This window comes from Mytilus trossulus, chromosome 9, assembly GCF_036588685.1.
Source record: "Mytilus trossulus isolate FHL-02 chromosome 9, PNRI_Mtr1.1.1.hap1, whole genome shotgun sequence".
Taxonomy (NCBI): Eukaryota; Metazoa; Mollusca; class Bivalvia; order Mytilida; family Mytilidae; genus Mytilus; species Mytilus trossulus.
This window is the reverse complement of record NC_086381.1, coordinates 40,709,935-40,716,549: the sequence shown is the minus strand read 5'-3', so window position 1 is coordinate 40,716,549 and position 6,615 is coordinate 40,709,935.

The following is a 6,615-nucleotide window of genomic DNA, read 5'->3' as shown; positions in this document are numbered from 1 at the left end:
ATCGCACAATTCATGAACTTTCGTCCAGTATGTCCATTTTTTAAAACTCAGCTAAGAACATTGACCCGACCCAATGTATCTATATATGACTGCATGCATATACATAATGGCGCAAATATAAAAACATTTCGGGAGCCAATAGAAGACTAGTTGAATAAGGATAATACATATTATAACATGCAGCCGAAAGTAGATGAAAAAGAAATTTCTAAATAGAGCTTTTATGGCTGGTTAGAATCTTATCCTAAGATTCAAACTATTTCCTTTTTTTTCCCAGGTACACAATGTCAAAGATTTTAAGCACAGTATACAAGTCGGTGGCTCATCATAAAGACGTAAGCAAAACTTATCATAATAGATCATTTGAATTAATGTATTGTTAAAGTTCTTAAAAAAAACCGCGATCGACGCATTTGAAATTGTTATCATCTCTTGTGTATGCAATTCATCATTAGGAATCAATGTTTTTGACCTTTTCATATTGGTAATTTAATTTTAACTAATCGTTTGCCGTTTTATGTTTACATAATTATATGTTTTTATATTTATAGGTAGTTTTTATACGTTAATATTTATATAAACTCATCATCTTTAAAGAATCTAACTTAAGTATCTTTAGCTAGATAGTACATCTAGATAGTCTGGCATAGCGCTTCATATATGCTTGATTTGATATTGTATATGTTTTCATATTTGTTGTAGGGAGGAAACTTCATGTTTAAAAGAGGAAGTTCCAACCCAGGGTAATGAGGGGGACCATATGACCCCATTAAAAAGCATTAATTGTCAAAAAAGAGGATTTCAACTCCGGACCCCGGCCTCCCCCCAAAAAGCCATGGATCCGACACATGGATCATCAGAGCTTTTGTTCAAATGCTTGTCAATATGCAGAATAATAATAATAAAAGATTTACTTACCTATGTATTTTCTTGTAAATGCATTTTTTTTATTGCATTCAGAAATATTTTTAATGTCTTCTATGATTTAGATAAGACCACTTTTAACACAGACACATCATATTGTTATTACGGTGGGAGGTGTACATTATACAATCTGTTTTACTTATTATCAAGGTAATGTGCATAGTAGGCGGAACGATTGGAGTAGCGGGAGCTGTACAATACACATTCTTTTTTTACATATTATTTAGGTATTGCGCATAGAAGGCGAAACGATCGAAGAATCGTGAGGGGGACACTAAACATTATTGTTTACTTATTATTTAGTTAATGTGCATAGAAGGCGGTACGATTGGAGTAGCTAGAGGTGTTAACTACACATTCCTTTTTACTTATTATTTTAGGTAGCGTGTATAGTAGGCGGAACGATTGGAGTAGCCATATTTGCCGCGTCGTTTATGATTTTCACTTCAATTCGAGACCCAGATGTCAGGTATATCAAAACAAACTTCCAACACGTAGTGTACTATAAACCTATAAACGCGAAATTTAAAATTTCAATGACATGCGATAATAAACAGAAATAAAAAGGTTAAGCAACACGATATATATAATTGTATATTTATAAAATAAGATATTTATACTTCTTAACATGCATCAATTAATTATTGTAATTGAAAAATTAGCAAAAAGAAACAATTTATACTCGAAAATAAACCTCACAGGGTGTAATGCATTCTTGTTGCTTTGAGATGGAAAACTGCAATGAAAACTTCGTGCCCTTTGTCAAATGCCTGAAAGTTATGACTCCATTTTTAGTATAAGATCATTGTTGTGAACTATTATAAACAGACAAAAATTCCGTTTTCTTTTTGTTTTGTTTTGTTATTTTAAGATTTTTATGTAGCTTAATTTTCTTCATGTTATTTACGAAGAAAAAAGCGATGTCCATGCTCCGTTTTTGAATGATTGATTGATATACGATGTTTTAACGCCACCTTTAAGCACCGCATTTAGGCTATTTGGTGGCGGCCAGTTTTTATTGGCGAAGGAATCCAGAGTGCCCGGCGAAAACCACCGAAAACTGAAAATCCTAGTCAATATTTTTGACATGCTACATTTATCCAAGGACGTATATTAGAAGTCCTTGTTAGTTATACGTCCTTGATTTATCTAAATTTCTAATACACATAAGTCATGGTAGCTATTGATTTTGTTTTTATTATTTTATTCTTTTCTAGTTATGCAAATAAGCAACATGCGGTATCATCTAATCTGCTAAAGAGCTCAACAACACTTCCAGTGAGTAAAATGTTTTAATTTTAGGTTTTAACGACAGTTATGTCCCCTTTGTTCAATTGTCTTCGATTGTCTCTAGTTGGAATCTTCATGAGAAGAACTTAGTTTAGTTTTCATTAATATATATTTATGTTAATGAAGAATTAATGGGCTATATTTGCTAAAGAAAGCACCAATTTTAGAGTTTCTAGAATGGTGTTATTATAAACATCATCCATTTAGAATTTAATTTTTATTGTTTTTTCAAAAGATTTGAAGAAATCAAAATACATTTAAAAAAATAAGGTTGTGCATTTATTCTTTCAGCTGATAGTGCAAAATAAAGAAGTATATGGACCAAGGCAAGATGTACCTGCAGAGTTTTCACGATAGTACAAACAAGTCACGCCAATTGTTTTCCATTTTAAGAAAAGATCTCATGAGTCGATCTGATTAATTGATGTGACTACAAAGATAGTTGTATATATCTAATGCAGATTTATTCGGAATTTTTGAAATATTCTACTTCCGTTTTGTTAAAAATATATTGTATTTATTTTACCATACAATTTTATTAAACGCATTTATACAGATTGTGAGACTGTTTTTAGTAATGACTGTATATAAAAGCGAATACCGAGCATAATATGAATTATTAACAATACCTTTAAGCCGTAATGAATTTAAATTAAGTATTTGTCACTGCTCATAAGGTTCATGTTATACTAAGTAGATATAGGAAGATGTGGTGCCAATGCGACAATTCTTCATCCAAATAACAATTTTTAAAAGTAAACCATTGTAGGTTAATGAACGGCCTTCAACACGGAGCCTTGGTGCTCACACCGAACAAATAGATTTAAAGGGCCCAAAAATTACTAGTGTAAAACCATTTACACGGGAAAACCAACGGTCTAATCTACATGTATATGAAAGACGAGAAACACGTATTAATTACATAAACAAACGACAACTTCTGTACACCAGATTCCAGACCAAGGACAGGGACAAACATTTGCAGCGGGATTAATCCTATTTCTCGTTTGAAAATGGTGTGTTCGATAAGTCATTCTTAGTTTTGTAGGTGTGTAGTTAAATATTTCAAATCATTATTGTTAATCAGATAATTGAAGGGGAATGCATCATAAAAAGCATTACATGGAAAAGTATGTTCACATGAAGTCTGCATTACATGGTAAAGTATGTTCACATGAATAGATATAGGAAGATGTAGTGTGAGTGCCAATGAGACAACTCTCCATCCAAATAACAATTTAAAAAGTAAACCATTATAGGGAAGTCTGCATTACATGGTAAAATATGTTCACATGAAGTCTGCATTACATGTTAAAGTATGTTCACATGAAGTCTGTATTACATGGTAAAGTATTTTCACATGAAGTCTGCATTACATGGTAACGTATGTTCACATGAAGTCTGTATTACATGTTAAAGTATGTTCACATGAAGTCTGCATTACATGGTAAAGTATGTTCACATAGAGTCTGTATTACATGGTAAAATATGATTACGTGAAGTCTGCATTACATGGTAAAATATGATTACGTGAAGTCTGCATTACATGGTAAAGTATGTTCACATGAAGTCTGCATTACATGGTAACGTATGTTCACATGAAGTCTGCATTACATGGTAAAGTATGTTCACATGAAGTCTGCATTACATGGTAAAATATGATTACGTGAAGTCTGCATTACATGGTAAAGTATGTTCACATGAAGTCTGCATTACACGGTAAAGTATTTTCACGTGAGGTCTGCATTACATGGTAACGTATGTTCACATGAAGTCTGCATTACATGGTAAAGTATATTCACATGAAGTCTGTATTACATGGTAAAGTATTTTCACATGAAGTCTGCATTACATGGTAAAGTATTCACATGAAGTCTGCATTACATGTATGGTAAAGCATGTTCACGTGAAGTCTGCATTACATGGTAAAGTATGTTCACATAGAGTCTGTATTACATGGTAAAATATGATTACGTGAAGTCTGCATTACCTGGTAGAGTATTTTCACATGAAGTCTGCATTACATGGTAAAGTATGTTCACATGAAGTCTGCATTACATGTATAACGTATGTTCACATGAAGTCTGCATTACATGGTAACGTATGTTCACATGAAGTCTGCATTACATGGTAAAGTATATTCACATGAAATCTGTATTACATGGTAAAGTATTTTCACATGAAGTCTGCATTACATGGTAAAGTATTCACATGAAGTCTGCATTACATGTATGGTAAAGCATGTTCACGTGAAGTCTGCATTACACGTAAAGTATGTTCACATAGAGTCTGTATTACATGGTAAAATATGATTACGTGAAGTCTGCATTACCTGGTAGAGTATGTTCACATGAAGTCTGCATTACATGGTAAAGTATGTTCACATGAAGTCTGCATTACATGGTAAAGTATGTTCACATGAAGTCTGCATTACATGGTAACGTATGTTCACATGAAGTCTGCATTACATGGTAAAGTATTTTCACATGAAGTCTGCAAACGACAACCACTTAATTACATGCTCCTACGTGGGACAGACACATACAGAATGTGGGATGTTTATACATGTTTGCTGGCGGCAAATCAACCCCTTACCCACGAGGACAATTGTGTAACAGTAAAAATGAGCACAAACTATAAGAAATCAGTTGAAAGGGACTTAACTCATCAGATCGTTACATACCACAACAAAAAAACAAACAACCAAACAACTCAAAAGACATTAAGTACAAATTTAATAGTACCGAAAAGTCCACGAATCCCGACAAAAATTAAAAATAAAAACTCAGCCAACAAATCTAATTGAAAACTAGTGTCAAATCCCAGACTTGGTATAGGAATATACAGTGGAGATAATTTCTAACCGCTTATTACATTATAACTGTCAGAATAATCTTCCATAGAACTGTTCTAAACTGTCCTAGAACAGTTCTTCCTAGGCTAGATTAAATATGTTATAAAAATATACCTTCATGTGCTTCTTTTTGAGTAAAATGAGGTCGAAATTTTACATATTTGCTCAAAATTCAGATTTGTGTCCGTATTTAATTTTTCGAAATTAAGAAAGACATAACTTTTTTGTTTTAAAAGATAAACACAAGTTGTTTTTTGTTAAATACTCGGTAATTTCTGTATTTTATAAGTATTATTAAGAATTATGCAATTTTTATTCAGAAACAACTCATATTTATCAAATGTTCATGAATAGAGGAAAACACGTCATTTTTTCTGCATGTTTATCAAAATTTAAAAAATTGCGCTATTTACAGTTTTAAAAAATTTGGGTCACATAATCTCCTTGCAAAATGAAACAAATTGCCGTCTTTCAAAATACCAAACCCACTATCAGCTTCTGTGCATGTCTCGACTAGTTTCGAACCGGTACCACATGTGAAGCAGGATCTGCTTATACCGACCGGAGCACCTGAGATCACCCCTAGTTTTTTTTTGGGTACACGACAACTCGTACTTTCGGCAAGTCGTACTCAACCAACTCGTACCCTATTTTTACCAACTCTTAACCATGTTTTATTTGATAATATTTAACTTTCTTTTGTTTATCATTATATAGCAAAATACAAATAAAAAAACAAATTCCATTGTTAATAAAATGCAATCATAATTGTTTTAAATAAGCTTATACCATGTATACAATGCTAATCGTTATAATCATTAGTATATTCCATAGAATTGATTGTTTGAAATTGTTTGAACGGCAATTTATTTGATATGCACATTAAAATAATTATGATTATTATGTTGTATTCCACATGTTCCATGCAGAATTTCGATATATAAATTGTGTATCACAATAATATTTTCCCTAATCCTGTTATCAGTGGGTCCATGTTTTGGGGCCAATAAAAGTATTTATTTCAAAAAGCTGTATTTGTAGGACCCATATTACTATTATTAATAGCAATAAAGCCTTGTAAAAATGTTTTATGATTAAACTCTTACAACATGTGTGTAAATATTAGTGATACTAGTTTTTTTTTTAATACGTCTCTCGTAATTCTTCTAAATATTGGCTTAATTTTTATTTCAACTTTTATACTTTTACAATCCAAATGTGCTACTGTATAATTGATGTCAATACGTATATAAATGATAGTAGTATTGTGATGAAATATACATTTTAAAATATTGTGCAAACGTACATGCGGAAAGATTAGATCAGGTGTGAAGTTGTGTTGATAACGGTTAATTAATGGCACGCTTCGTGTGTGAATAAGGGCTGATTTACTGGTAATCGACATGCTTCAGGTGTGAAAAAATGATCAATGAACAACAATAGGTAATCGTACAGTCTTCAACCATGAGCAAAGCCCACCATACCACATAGTCAGCTATAAAATGACCATGTATAACAATTCAAACGAGAAAACGAACTGACTGCCA